The sequence below is a fragment of the Lonchura striata genome, chromosome 1A (assembly GCF_050655825.1).
Source record: "Lonchura striata isolate lonStrDom1 chromosome 1A, ASM5065582v1, whole genome shotgun sequence".
In the NCBI taxonomy this organism is placed as follows: domain Eukaryota; kingdom Metazoa; phylum Chordata; class Aves; order Passeriformes; family Estrildidae; genus Lonchura; species Lonchura striata.
This window is the reverse complement of record NC_140741.1, coordinates 12312144-12328475: the sequence shown is the minus strand read 5'-3', so window position 1 is coordinate 12328475 and position 16332 is coordinate 12312144. Positions and strand designations below refer to the sequence as shown.

At 37.3% G+C, this 16332-nt stretch overlaps 1 long non-coding RNA gene across 1 annotated transcript in view; it reads left to right on the top strand.

Moving 5' to 3' along the window:
* The window catches only part of LOC110472996 (uncharacterized), a 165184-nt gene extending 155042 nt beyond the window's left edge, over positions 1–10142 (top strand). Inside the window, exon 7 of the long non-coding RNA XR_002465798.4 lies at positions 9111–10142. This is a non-coding gene — a long non-coding RNA (uncharacterized LOC110472996). The remainder of the gene's footprint in view (positions 1–9110) is intronic.
* The last annotated feature ends 6190 nt before the right edge of the window (positions 10143–16332 follow it).

The window sequence follows — 16332 nt, the reverse complement described above, 5'->3', positions numbered from 1 at the left end:
CAGGCCCTCATAAATTCTTGGGTTTTTTGGTCATTTTGGCTAGCTGTTTTAAGTCTGCTTTCCTTTAGTTCTATGCTGATTTTCAATCTGCAGCCTTAACTATTGAGGACATTTTCTTCAAATTCTGTTTGTTTTGCAAGGCAGGCTGAGACCTGCATAGAAGGCAAATTTAAGAAAATAGGTTTAATAAATCTGTGAACAATTAAAATGTCCAAGCTCTCTGGATACATAGAACATAAAGTAACTTTTTTATCATGTTTTCAGGGTTAGCATTGCTGTGGGGCAGAAGGCTGGTTTATGGCAATGTGGCTAATTATGTTGGATACTTATGTGGTAAGTTTCACCAATGTTTTGAAACTCACATGATATAATTTGGTGAGCATCTGATGTGTGTTTCAGATCAGGAGCCACCAAGCCTTACTTGGCATTCTGCCGTCACAGCAGTGTCACTGTGAGCTATAGATATTTTCTGATAAAAAGACTATGGATGATGGAGAAATTGACTACAGTCCTACTGTCCCATACTTCATTGCTACACATGTTCACTTTATTTCTGAGCCAAATTGGTGTACCTTCAGATTTGGTTTTCTTCTGTGAAAAGGATGAGCAACTGGAGTCCACAGCCCAAATTCCCCAGTGTCTCTTTTGCTTTTGGTGAAGGATAGTAAAGGAATGCCCTGTAAGTAGGCAATCTTGGAGCAAAATATATGGAAATAACTTAGGAAACCAATAATTTTAATTGCCATATAAGCAGTGTCTAACTTGATCTTATATTGCTTATCAGAGTTCTTAGACCTCAGGTCCCACTCCTTCATTTCTCTGTTGTCCTCTACCTCTTCTGCTGTCTGGGTGAAGATCAAATCTAGGGGAAGATCAATTCATCAATTGTGCCTTGTTGCACCAAGGTCTTGGTGCCTGTCAGGAGCATCTAGCACCAGAAATGCCTTTTCAGATGTAAAATATGGCTATTTTATTTTTTTATCCTTCATTTGCACTGAACCTGGGGAATGTAGACACGTGCTTCTTGTTAAAGGACTAGAAAATAGGTGTGGAAATGTTTCTGTGTGTTACTGAAATGAGAGTTTACTGGCAGCTGACTAGATACTAACACACTTCTCATGACTATCCATTTAAGTTAGCTGCTAGGAAATTCTGAATTAAAATTTAATTATATGACAAAACAAACACCCCACCCTTATTTGTGCTGGTTCAGAAATCTTTAACAAGTTGCCATTGAGCCTTGAGTTTGGGTTGTTACAGGGTATTAAATATGCCATGAAAGCAGTCTTAAAATTCTGGTAAGTTAAACAATAAGACTGACCCTCAAACAGAGGCTTAGCATGGTTTTTTTGCAGGCAATGTGTACCCTGATATATGGGCTGGCTGGCTGTAGATCAAAACTGGAGGTTTTATTGATTAAATTCTTCCTACAGTGGGGATTAAAAAGGCATGTCTTATCTTGCTATCTATTTGAAAGATATAGATTCTTGTTATTTGCTGAAGTAAGGGAATGCTGGCAGTATTAAGTTCTTTACATGAGGACTGACATGGCTAGATGTTCCTTTGAAGATTTAATTCACAGTGTTGGAGGAACAGTCCAACCACTCTGGGAACAAAACTGCTCTGTCTGGACAGCCCTTCCCCATCTGTGTGACTGCACTGGACTGGCTCTGAACCCTCTGAACTCTGTATGTGAGTAGGCTGGTTTGGGTTGGGGTTTTTGGTCTGGTTTTTTTTTGTTTGTTTTTGTTGTTTTTTTTTTTTTGTTTTTGTTGGTTTGTTTTTGTTTCTTTTTAATTGGGTTGTTTGTTGCAGTTTAGCTTTGATTATTTGGTTTTTGTTTTTTTTTTTTTTATTATTGGGGTTTTTTTTGTTTGGTTTTGTGGGAGTTTGTTGTTTTTTCCAGCTACTCTCTTGGGGTTTTTTCTTTTTGTTCATTTGCAAGTAAAATTGAGTGCAAATTGGTTTTCAGTTATAACCTTCACTTAAATCATTGCCATCACTGAGAAGCTGTCCAGAGACACACCTAGCCCAGAGTCTGGCCCTGTATCAGTAAAGCAGCAGGAAAACTGTGTGAAGTGTTAGTATGTCCCATATGAGAGAACTTAGGGGACGTCATGTGGAGCAGCTTCATTAATTTTTGGACCTTTTTCAACAAGGACCAACTCAGACCGAATTAACAAACAGCTACTTAGCAAAAGTAGCTCTTCATCCTTTCAAATCTGTCGTGGGTTTTATTTTTTTTACAGGCTTTTTGGCACTGCACAAGTGTTGGACAAATAATGCCTGCATATAAATTTCTGCCAGTGATTTTGTGATCAGTAGCATTAATTTGTCCAGAGAATAAACTTTAATTATTCTGAGCAAGGTACATCCAAGCTCTCTTTCAGGGTTAAAGGCTTAGAAGGAGTTTCCATGAAAAGTCCAGTGGGCATGCAGGGTCGAGCACCACCCTGCACAGGACAGAGGCACAGAGGCCACATGATTGTCCCCTTCAGCACCTTGATCAATTCATGCAGCTGGAAATTCCACATCAAATAGGACTCTCTAAATGTCATTGTTCTTACCTTTAAAGCTGAGTGGGAAATTGCAGTTCTGTTTTTCTGAGAATTCACACTCCCACACACTTTTTTTCAGTGTGGCTGGGATGGGGTTGAGGGCCTGAGACCTTTGAGTTTAGGAGCTGGCTACATTTCTGGAGAGTCAGAGAATATTTCTGGAAGTAAACCGAGGGGTATCGTTAGACACCAATTGATAAGAGAAAGATTTCAAAACCTAAGTCCTATTATGATCCTGTACTTCTGGCTGACTTTTAGCACTAACTTATTAAAGCTTGACTTTGTCACACAAGACTGTGTGGATGTCAACAAGCAACACATTTTTTAACATTTGTTTATCTCTGTATTAAGGTTAATGGATATCAAACCAAGTAGTTAGCATCAAAACCTGATTACCTTATTCACAATAGTGGAATTTTATATATCTTACTGTACTTTTGAATATTTTCTAAACTATTGGATTGTACAAACTATTCATTTTTGTATTTCTGTTTCTCATTCATGATTCTCTTATTTCTCATATGAAAATTCATATGTATTACAGGGTATTGCTTCTACTTTCTTGAATAGTTTTTTCTCATTTACTTAAAAAATTATCCACTAATGACTATAGTATGCTAATATGTGCTTTATAGTAATAAACTATGAAGCCAGAATAGTATTGCAATCATTGTGCTTTCATCCTTTAGTTTAGGAATTAAGGTCAAAGCCACAATGACATTCAGATTTGGAGTGACCACTTCTCTGCCCACATACAGATTGAGCTTAGAAAGAAGGATTTAGCACAGAGAAAGAGCAGCCACACAGAAACAGTTTTGACTTCTTTCTGCATCCTAAATTCCCCATAGAGTTTATCTTGTGTTTTCCTGGTCCATTGTACACATGGTCCATAAGGGAGTCCTCTGAGAGACTAATAGCATCCTTGTGTGGGCTATAAACACTGTTAGATTATAGGACAAGGGTTTATCTCCACAGAGCATAACCATGGTACACTTTTTGCTAATCTTCCTATTTCAGAAAAGATGGTGGTCTTATTCAATGGGATGGATGTTAATTCAAATCCCTAGAGGACTTTAATTAAAGAACTTGGTAACTTCTGATTAGTAAATTAGTGGTCTTAATTTGGCAGCAGTACCTATGCTATGTTTTTCCATACTGAATGCTACTAGGTCAAGCAATGTCCAAAAGAATTAAACCAGAAGACAAATGCAATGCAAACATTCACTTTGAGTTCTTATGATTAACATGATTGATTTGGGAAAGGATGAAATGATATTTTAAATTTAATCATTAGAGAAAATAAATGCCTGAAGGATCTAGGCTTAATATATTGGGCTTTTCTTTTCACTGAGTCAATATAGATTGACAAGCCATATTTCCCATTCAAAATGTTAAACATGTTTACAGATTTCATGAAAGACTCTGAAGACAACATCACTTTAACAACGTTTTCTGTCAAAGGCTACAATAATAACCTGATTTCTACTCTCAGTCATGCTGGAGTAACTGTCAGAAGTAACTGTCAGAATCCTACTGCTTAAAGAGAGTAGGATTTGGCCTAGCTGTCTTGTAATGCTGAAAAAAAAACAAAACAAAAACTTGTCTGGGGGTTTTCTTTATCTTGGTGGTTTGGTTTTAGTTTTAATCCTACAGGTAGAGGTGAAGTTGATGTGTAGTTCAGACTTCGTGGCATGTCCAGTGCAGCCACACTCTGACATGAACAAGTCACTGCCTGAGTGGGAGCATCACTGAGTGGGAAAGGTGGTGAGAGTTTTGGCACAGCACCACATTGCAGCAAACACATTGAGCCTCTGTGGTGGTGAGCATCCTTGTAGCACAGTAGTGTTTCCCCTTGTGCTGAGATGTTGTGGATCCCTGTGGGAGTGCACAGTGCTCCTATGAGCAGGGCAGGTGGATCCTGACACGTGCCCTCCATGGCTGGAAGTGTTCATTGTGTGCTTTGCACAGCTGCTGCTCTAGGCGAGTTGTCTCACCCCTCATAGCCCTCAAATGACAGAAAGCTATGCGACCCTTACACTGTATAAATGAAACATTCTTTTGTAGGTATGTGCCTTTAAAAGCAAACAATTATGTATTTAAGACCTTATTTATTTAAATATTAGGAGTAAATTGGTGTTAGAAGCTCAAACTTTTGGAAGTTTAGTGTTGTTGTGGTTAGTGTTTCTATTGCTGTCCGTGAGAGACAATTGCTTGGGATGTTACATTTTGTTAACACATGTTAGCAAACTAAACTTGCTTGCTTTAGGCAACCCCAGGATCTGCTGGCAGTCCACAAGTTATTTAAGGCTGCCTATGACTTTGATGACATCCCTACTTCTCTTTGACTTTGTTGTGACTAAAGATCTGAAGCCTTCAGGAGTCATTAAGGAATCACATACAATTTGTCAGATACTGAATGGTAATAACATACAAGTTTTCTTAGCACTTCTCTGAGATAGGCTGTGTTGTATGACAAGCAGTGTATTATAAATTCCTTTCATGTGCTTCTGGATTGTACCAGATCCGACACATGCAATTCTAAGACTGTCACCATATTTTATATTGCATTAATTTGATATTACTCGTAGTCTGAGTTTCAGTAAGCAGAATTTGAGAAATAGAAACTAGTCCCAGTGTTAACTTCCTATAAGAACTCGGTTTATTTCTTCCACATAGAATGGCAAGACAGTGTTTCATTTCAGTTTACAAGTATGATGTAAAGATGAATTAATTATTTGGAAAATCCTTTGAGATTACTTAGCATTGAAAAATGCAAATTATTAAGATTCAGTTATTAAATTCTACGATTATAGTTGGTGATAATAATAGAGCATATCCTAAAGTAAACAAATGGGAGATACTGATTAAAATTGCATGGACTATTTTAACTTTCAATATTTCTGACCTTATAGTACACCTGTGCTCAATTAGATCATCTCAGGTCTTTGATATTTTCTGGTGTTTTACCTGTTTTGAGTAATGGGAAAATATTTTTGTTTGTTATGCTTAGTTTTTTATGTACGTTTTGCAATTTCTTGTTTTGAGTAGAAACAGAAATACCATGTTGAAGAGTAATTTTATATCATGCATTGCTTGGGTTTTGTTGCAGCATATGTAACCATTAACGGAAAAAATCAAATCTCAATTAAGATATCTCTGAGCTTTGAGTAATTAGATGAAGTCTGTAATACTTTGGCACTAGGGATTATTGTTTGCTTGTGTACTTCAAGCACAAGTTTGGATTAAAAAAAATGAACTTTACTGGAGATAGATTCAATTTGCTTAAAAGAAGGCACAATACAGATTCATAGAATCATTAAATAATTGAGGCTGGAAAAAGAAAACCCTTTAAGATCATGGAGCATTTTTTGTAGCACGCTCCATTCACTGCCAGGTAAATACAGCTGTCTGGATAGCTCCATCTGGTGAGTCACTGCACATGGGAAAGCCCAATTTTCCACTTTTGTTAGATCTTTGATAAGTCATCACCTTACACTTCTGTTACACAGAGATCTCATTCTAAAAATGTCTATTACTCAGGAAGACTGCACTGAACTGCTCTAACTGTTTAGCTTAAGTGCTTTTCTGGTTGGCTGGTTTTGGTTTTTGTTTATTCTTCTTCCTTCTCAATGAGATAAAAAAACCCAACACAGAAACAAAGCAAAGCAGAGAGGTTATCTTTATTATATTCTGAGATAGGAACAAATCAGAAATATCAATAGCTTGAAATATATAATCTGATCTTTGAGACCCCAGGGCTTCTCTATAGGCAGAACTTCTAAGTGCTGATGCCACCCCAACCAATGAAGATGTTTATTGATTTAGATTTGTCAATGCTTAATTATGCACCATTACAGAAATATATGATGTCAATGAAAAAAAGGGATGTATGAATAAAAAATTCTTTGCAGTAGAACAACTGCATGCAGAGCAAGGCTTTTAGCTCTGGCTTTTAAATTTGAGCAGGTTTTTTTTTTTTTTTTTTTTATAGAAACAATTTCATCCATAAGAAGGATTTACATTTTTGGGAGGAGGAAGAAATCACACATGTTAGGACAGCTTCTTGTTTTGTGTGTTCAGATGTCCACTTGCATAGAAAGAAATATGTACATGTCTCCTCTGTAAATACCATCAGGTCCATGTGTAAGTATGATTACAGACCTGAAAGATATTTCAGACAAAGGGAAACACTGTTAGAAAGAATTGATGCTGCAGTGACCTGGCTCCCTTTAAGGTGCCACAGGATTATTCTGGAAATTAATGAATCCTGCAAGTAACCCAGGACTTACAAAAGGGCTGAAAACTTCCTTCAGTGAGGATGTGGGCTGCAGACCTCCAATTCTCTGTGTTGCTAATTTCTCTCTTGGTTGCTTTTGTTTTGTTTTGTTTTATCAGTGGGGAGAAGTCTCTTAACAGCAAGTAGGAACCAAGCTGCAGTATCCAAATCTTAATACAAGCATCCTTAAATTTATTAAATAGATATTGTCTTAGGTTTTGATAATGGGGGAACAAGAAGGAAGGATAACAGTTGGAAATATGCTGTGAGATCTCCAGTTAGTTAACACTTCTGACTCATTTCTTTTAAGTCATTATGAATTCAGTGTGTGAAATCTTTGACAATTATCTAATTGGAGAAGTTGTCTTGCATTTGACCATTCTCTTTTTGCAAGCCATTGATCTGCTGATATATTACAGTCAACCAGCTCAATGCACCGTTGAGATATTTTATTGTAATACATTAACAGAGCAATGGTCATTGATTGATACCAGGAGAGCAAAGGAAGATTTCTTCTGTATGTTTTGCTTAAAATAAAATATACTAAAAAAAAAAAAAATATATGCTGGGCAACATTCTGTTCTCACTCCATTACAAATCCAATACCATTTCATTGACATCTGTGGGGTTTCTCCAGAGTTAAGGTGGCATGGCTGAGAACAGAATTGTTCTTGCATGTTGTCAATATACTCAGGTGCTTTGTGTTTAGAAGGAAATCAGATACACAATTATAATTTCGGTCAAAATTAGCTATGTTAGTTTTCAGTCAGTTTGTATTTAAACGTGTGCATGTATATCTGTGTGTGTGTGTGTCTTAGAATAATGAATGGGATGAAAAAAGAATCTGGCTTAGTCACATTTGTTTCTTAAGCCAGCTTTTGCTGCTCTTCTTTTTTTTTTTTTTTTTTAAAGACTATTTTTATAGGGAAGAGCTTTGTGTCACAGAGAACCATTCCCACGCTAAATGTATCTCAGCCCTGATCTAAAGGGAGCATTTCCACTGGAAGAAAAAGCAGTTTAGTCTTTAGGTCAATTGAATCTTTGGCCTCTCTGCCAAGTCTGTCAGCACTGGTGCCAGTTCCTGAGCGTAGTGATTTTTATGAAATCAGCGCTCGTCTTCTGGGGATTGCGCGGCCGCGTTGTGATGGTTTTGTACAATCCTCCACAGGGTAGAGCTCTCTAATCCCTGCACAAGGGGACTGCCCTACCACTCAGATTACTCAAAGTTCATGCTGCTGCAGTGCTGATGGTGAGCATGCTCCAGGTGTGCAGTTCAGGCTTTTTGCATGAAAATTAAATCTTTTGGCAAAAGGCGAGTTAAAGGAATAGCCGTGTTGAAGCTCAGGTAGCAGGAGCAGCACTTTGCTGCACGAAGCCTGGCATGTGAGTGGCAGATAGAAATTTTCCTGACTGATGTGTTTGGGACTGAGTGTTGGAGCCTGGCATTCTCCTGGACTGAGTGCATTGGAAACCACATACTTTTATTATTTTAGTAGTTATTCAGGAATCTGTATGAAAAATGTAAAAATGATGATGTATGTAACATCTTAAGTGACACTGGAATTCTAAGTTAGAATACGTAAATGTTAGATGAGTTACAAATTAATTAAAGTAATGTTTTTGCTGTAGTGTTTTAGGGTAATAGCACAGAAATAATTTGCCTATCCATTTTATCTCTAATTTCGATTAAGGTTTTCCAATTTTTTCATCTGTTATATATGGAGTTTCACATTTCAGTTTTGTACCTTTTTTTCTGCTTTTAGACATTATTATATATTAGAACCTCATGGTTGTGTTTGGAGGACTCAAGAAGAATTAACTGTATTAAAAATTCTCCACTGTAGTTGAAAAGAGGCTCAAAGGAGTTCTTTTTATCCACATTACCATTCCTCCTGAATATTTTGTTACCTCTATTTATATTCAAAATTTATATCGTGCATTTTTGAAAATATTTATGCAAAAAGACATTTTTCATGACTTCACAGCCTGTGTAAAATTTCTTATAAGGATCTGGAGTAGTAGAAGTCAAAATTTCTTTTCACCTCTGACTTTGCAATAATCCAGTGTTTAAATAGCTAAATATAAAAAGAGATCTAAAAACACATAACAAACTTACCTAGAAGCAAAAATACCTATTTATTTGGGGGCAAAATTTGGGAATTTCAGCTGAAAAAGATTATATCCTAATTAGTTCCACTTAGTCTCTAGAAGAATTGTAGGTATGATTCACTAGACTCCAATTTTGAAGCATTACCTTCTGCTATGTGTGTTCACAGGACTATATTTTATATGGTGTATGATGATGCATCTTGGTGGGAGGAAAAGCATTACTACTGAAGAGCTTGGAAGGTACAACATACATAGAGAACAGCTTAGAGAGAAGCTCAAATGTTGTCCAGTATATAATGAATAATGAGTGGCATCATATTAAAATATAAACATATTTATTCTTATGTATGCATATATCTGCAGAGCTTTTATTTTCTAATTTGAACCCAATTATTTTCCCATTAAAAGAAAGTGGCTTTCTGCTTAGAGAAAATTGCTTAGCTTGGAATCATATTTTGCCCTTGTCTGTTCCTGGGCAGAGTTGAAATCTGTGGTTTAGACATTTACTTGTGATATATTTCACATTGCTTTGGTGTGCACAAAGAAGTTTGTGGGGTGGGGTACGTCTAAGAAAACTTCCTTCCTCACAAGTTCATGCAAAACTGGTTTCCACTTTAGCAATATGGAATTGTCTTACTTCTTGAAAATATCCTTTGCTGAATTCTCTTTCACTCTCTTCACTAGGATGGCGGTTTTATTTATACAGCTGCTGAAATGCTCACTGTGAACTATTACACTATTTTAAGGCCTCATGCTTTTTTATTCTGTTCCAGTTTGCTGAAAAGTTATTCTGTCGTTTATAATCCTTTAAGTAAATGTGATCTTCCTTTGAGCTAAATTTTGGCTAGTTTGAGGAAGGCAGAAATATTTTTTGTTATTAATATATTAATTAAATTTATTCAAGTCTTTGTTCATAGCTTGCTTGTAAATGGCATCAATTTCAAGACTCTATTTCCTACTCAAAATTGCCCAGCAAATATTATCTGTTGACAAATTCTTGCCTGTGGACTGCCTTTACACACCTAAAGTATTATATCTGAGTGTATTTTTCAAGTTAATGGGGTCGTTTTCTTCCCATATATTTAATCCTCTATGTGATGCATTTGCTGAATGAGTAACTGAATTAAGAAAATATTTTTTATTTGTTTGTTTGGCTTGAGTTTTTTTTTTTTTTTTTTTGGAAGAGGTAAGTAGAAGGTCAGGTAATTTAATTAGGATACATTAACCTTTTTTCCCACTCAATTATCCAGCCACTCTCATATTCTGGCAATGTTCACAAACACAAGATTTTAAAAAAACCAAAAAAACAAACCAAAAACTTTTTTCCTTCTGACTTGGGGATCATGACCTAAATTGCTGAATGCTAGGCTTTTTTTTCTGCTTACAGCAAATGTTTACTTTAAATTTTTTTTCCACTACATTGATACCACAGAATAATGCATGGAATGTTGCTTCTGAAGGATTCAGTGAGATTCCAGTACAGGTATTCCTCCTGTACTGAATGAAACTCTGGCTGCTTTAAGCAGTCAAAAAGTGCATTGATGTAGTGGTACCCATTTGTCCATTTCAATTTATTAAATACATATTAGTGGCAGGCAGCTGTCCTGAGGCTCTAGCACAGGACTGGTTTCGTACATACACTGTTGCATAGGAGCTGTTTCCCATGGTAAATACTTCTAGCATGAATATGTGTTATTTTCTGTCAGTTTTAGCAAGTTCCCCACATTTCTGCCATTACTGTTCACAGGGAAATGAATAATAAAAAATATAAGAACAGAATCCAACTTCAAAGTTGGTGTAATCCCTTGCTATTTGCACAGCTGCAATCATGAGACATTCATATTTTTGTTGTGAATATTTGAATCTGAATATCAAAGTGAAACTCAGAGAATGCCACCCTGTTGACCAACATAATAGAAAATATTAGTACAAATCTCTCAAAGCCTAATTCTTGGGCAGACGTGAATAATGTCTTATTGAAAGCAAATCTTGTTCAAAGCTACAATGATTTCTGAAATGTATAGAGCAATCAAATCAAGGCAGTCAAGCCTGAATACACAGATAGAAATTTGACCCATAATGCAAAGAATTCTTTTATTAGTAATTCTTAAAATGGAAAGTAATTTTCAAGTGTCTTCATTGTAGTAACATGCTCAGGTCCCAGGACTGGGCATATGTGTTTCTTCCCTAATCAAACAGGGAAATATCCGAGCTTTTATTACCATCCATTGTAAAAACAATGGTGTTGAAATAACTGCCTTGATGTAAAATCCCCGTGGAGGAAAACTACAAGTAATTTTGCAAAGCACAAGAGTTCCAACCAGCCTAATATACTTGACCCACAGTCTGCTTTCACTGACTGCCTACACTGAGGTCAAAAAAACAGTCATCAGAAAATAGAGGAAATAGAGGAAAAGCTCTATTCCCTGATTTATTTTTTTATTTGCCAACAACAAATTGGCGCTGATTAGAGCATTATTTTCTGTTTGGAAAATAGAACCACAAAAACAGCAAAACCAGAAAAAGCAGCTTTGACTCAAAATGTCAGATAAAACCAACATTTCACTCACCAAATATTTATAGCTGTAGTGCTCCAGTGTTTCAAGTAGAGATGAAATGGAAATAAGCCATGGACTGAAGGAAATCAAGAAGGAAAACCAACTACATGTGTCTTGGCACTGGCCAAACACCAGACACTCATGACAGCTGCTCACTCACCCTCTCCTGCTACAGCTGGGCAGAGGACAAAAAAAAATTTAAACTGAAGATACATTAGTTCAGATGGAGACCAGGAGAAAACACTCCAAAGGCAAAACAGGCTCAAGTTAGAAGTATAAAGTAAGTTTATTATAAATAAAATCACAAGGAGCATAATAAGAAGTAAACTAAGCCTTTAAAAACATCTTTTCCCCCCCAGTTCCTCCCTCACTCTCACCAGCAGCACAGGGAGACAGTGAGGTGGGGGTTTGGTCAGTTCATCACCCCAGATTTTCTTCTGCTCAGGGAGAGTTGTCCTGCCCCCGCAGCACCATGGGGTCCCTTCCCACAAGAGATACCTCTTCCTGAACTTCCCCAGCATGGCTCCACTCTCACAAGTGGCAATCCTCCCAAAACTACTGCACCTTGAGTCCCTCCTGTGGGCAGACAATACTCCCAAAACTGCTGTGGTGTGGGTAACTCTTCCATAGGGTGAAGTCCTCCAAGGACAGGCTGCTCCAGCCTGGGAGAAAGGGCCTCCTCTCTGCCCTGGGTCTGCCACGGGGTCACAGCCTCCTCCAGGCATCCACCTGCTCCAGTGTGGGCACCTTCCCCATGGGCTGTGGGGGAATCTCTACATCCCCCATGGATCCCCATGGGCTGTGGGGGAATCTCTACATCCCCCATGGATCCCCATGGGCTGTGGGGGAATCTCTGCATCCCCCATGGATCCCCATGGGCTGTGGGTGGATCTTTGCCTTCCCCATGCATCCCTGCATCCCCCATGGATCCCCACAGGATGCAGGGGCACGGCTGCAGAGGAATCTCTGCTCTGGACCCTGGAGCACCTCCTGCCCCTCCTTTTCCATTGAGCTCAGTGTCCCTACGTTGTTTCCCTCACAGGTTCTCTCACCTCCTTTTCCTCCATGGCTGGAACTAAAACTATGTGCTACTTTGTTTAGATTTTCTTAAATTTGTCATCACAGAGGTGTTACAGCTGTTTGTAATTGGCCCAGCCTTGACCAGCAGCATGTCCATCTTCAGAGCCATCAGCCATTGGCTCTGCTGGGCATGATGGAAGTTTTCAGCAAGTTCTCACAGAAGCTATATCTGTGCCCTCCCCACTCCCCTCTACCAAAAAACAAGCCATGCAAAATCAGCACAATGGTATATAAAAACTGGCAAACAAAAAGACAAAATTTAACTAGAATAATAATTTTTAAACCTGTAAAATTTAGGATTAATCCTAATTTTTTTTATAATTTATTTACCATAGTTTCTTTTACCAAAGGAAAAGAAATAAGTTTCTTTGGAATCTTAATACAAAAACTTCATAAACAAAATGAAGATGTAGGAGATTAAAATGCTAAAAGGAGAATACAGAATTTTCTAATGCATGGCTAAATTCCAGAGGGCAGGAACTGTTGGTTCTCTGCTCCATTGACACCATTCTTCATTGATGAGGTCCTAAATTTGGAAGGATCAGAAGAATTTCCAGTATTTCAATGTATTTTGCTAACACTATTCATCATACCATGTAAATTGTACTTTCTTAACTGGAAACTATAACAATTAAAAAGATATCTGGAATAATTAGAGCAAATAATTCAAGAAACATAATCTAATGACAATGGTGTTGCCAAAGTAGCTGTAACATATATCTAAAATAAATTAAAATCTACAAATTAATCATGGTCTGTCTGTATCCCACCCAATGCTAACAGAACCAAAAACCCCATGTACTTAAACCTACAATTTATAAAGGCTCCCTGGCAAAAATCAATATAAACCTTTAGTGGCAGAATGTGTGTAATAGTAACAAGTAGAAAGGTTAGTGTAGAAGTTAATGGTTCTATCAAGAATAAAACAGAGCTAAAGTCTGAAGAAAAGCTTTCCCACAAGTGCTTCATTAACCTTGGAGAACTCCAGCATATCTTCAAAGTAAAGATTACAACAACCTGACTCAGTCACCAGTAGCACTTGTTAGCTCTTGGCTTCTGAAATCAACAGCTTTTTCATTTGCATTATGAAACTATCACAAAGCTTTCATTGCACTGAGATGTTTGACCCTGTAAACTAGATTAATTAATCCACGATCACATGGGGCAGTGGGAATGATGGTGAACACCTTACCCAAACACAGCCCTGTGCACTCCCAGGTAGCTGGGAATTTCATACCAAAATGATCAATAGTAGGCAACATCCATAGTTAATTGACCATTCCTCGGAGCTGGCATTGCACTGATAGGATTGGAGGTAATTTTGATTAACTCACCTAGCAGCAATTTCACCCTTCCTAAAGCAAATAAAACATATCAGTGTTTTTCTCCCAGGTCAATCTCCATCTGCTTTTTCCTCAGCATTAACCATTCCTGATAATGGTAGGTCTTGGTCCTCTTCTTCCCACAGCTCCTCCTAGACTTTCACTTCTCACTGAGTCTTTCTGGGACAAATATTTTCAATAACTCCCAGGATTACTGAAATGGTCTGGATAAACAGAAAACTGGTACATGCAGTTGTTCAAACCTGTAATTCACACCTCTGATATTTCTATTGCTATCCCATGAAAATGAATGAGAGGATAGGAACTCCATAAGCCACTCCTTTGTCCAAACCAACCAAAAATTTGGAGAGGTTCATAATAAACTACCACATGTAACATCAGCTAGCAGTTCAATATAAAGAATACATTACCTTATTGTACATTAGATCTTAGGAAAGGTCATCACAAATTATACCTTTTGAAAATGCAACCAATGGAGTCCTATTTGAACAGTAAGTACTGAAAATTTCTTTTGGAATACATTTTTATTTCATGCTTTTGTTTTGTTTTTATGCTATATTGTTTACTTCACAATACACACAATTATTTATCTGTAATATTTTGCAACTAATACCCATGAAAATATATTACTACATTATAGCAATATGGTTCAATATTCTGCATAATTGTGTATATTCCAATTTATCTTTTAATATGAGTTTGCTAAGTTGGTACCTCAAAGATTCCTAGTTACAATGCCTCATATTCACTATTCTTGCTAGATTTTAGGCTCTGTATCTGGCATTGATCATTAAATTAAATGACAACATTAAATAAATATAAAGAAAGTATTTTTGAGGAAAAGTATTGGTACCATGTAAGTTAAAACATCATTTCGTGTGGGAAAATTCAAGCAGGAAATTTCTATGGAAAATGTATGAAAAATCCTGGACTAGAGTTTCCACTTTACATGGAGTCTTTTGAAAATTGTGCTGATATTTTGGATTATACTTTTGCAGTTGATCCAAAGTTGCTGCTGCAATTTGTCTAAATTAAGGGACTCTCCAAAGTCAGTGCTCTTATTTCAACTCTCACATCAAACTATAATGATACAGTTATATGTAAAAGAAAATTCACTTCTGTCATGGCAATCAAGAATCTCCTAACATACAAAGTCAGTTTTAGACTAGGCTTTGGAAAGAACTTTTCTTGGTAAACTGTTTCCAAGATGAAGCAATGGGTAGCTCACACTGTCAATTTTTTCCCACTTTCCTGTGTAATCCAAAAACAATTTGGTCAAAGTATTGCTATATATGCAAAACCAAAAATCAATTAGCTATGAAAGAGCAAAGGGAAACTTGGTAACTGTCAGATGTATTATGTTATAATGACCCAAAAATAAAAATGATGGCAGCCAAAGGGAGAGCTGGGACCAAGAACCATTAGCTACACATTGACAATTCAAATGCTTTTGTACCATAGCCAGTTTGTTCCAGTCTCCAATCCATCTACTAATTTTTCCTGTTTTATTCCTTTCATCTTCCCCTACCTACTGCTGTAAGTTTTCTTCCAGCAAGTTTTAGGGTGAAGTTTAAATGAGCATCTGCCACAGCACCAATGCCAATGCAAGCTGGTCACCAACCAGCAGGGCTACTCTTGCATGGGATGCCTGGCTCCCCTTTGGAGACCTTTGTAACACACTCAGATTCCACCAGCTTGGTGCCTCAAATCCCACATTCACTCTTCTCTCCAAATTTTCCAGTTGGTAACATATCCTGGTGGGGAGACTCACACCCTTGCCCTTCATTATCCTTCATACTTCTTTGCAAGTCAAAACAAAGTGGTTTTATTTTGTTTCACTTAGTTTTGTTTTGGTTTTATTATTATTCAAAAAAAAAAAAAAAAAAAGAAAAGAAAAGAAAAAGGGGTAATGGGAGAGGGATTCAGTTCATAATTAGGGGAGGAGTCGTTTTTGGACTCAATCCCCAACATGAAATCTGTCATAAACAGATTCTGCCAAATTGCTGAACAGAGTGCAAATTTGTAATGTGCCAGTTTTTTAATAGGTTTAGTTCTTTGGGCTCTTTCTGCAAGTCCAACACTTGTGTCATTTTATTGACGTTGTCCTTGAAAATCTTGTTCTGCAACCTCCTTTTTAAATTATGTGATGCACATGCTTAAGCCTTCCCAGCTGTGACAGGCCAAGACAAAAAAGTCAGCCTAGGTTTTGGCACACCTAAGGTCTTCTTCAAGTAATCTCATTTGTGTTTCTCCTAGAACTGCTCTTATTAGGCAGCGTCCTTATCTCATAGCCACAGCTGAGGATGGCATTGTGGCTTCCCAAAGCATCGTTGCTACATTGGCTGGAGGGACACCCAGATCTTAGTTACAGCAGGCACCATCATTGGAATCCACTTCCATGAAAAAAA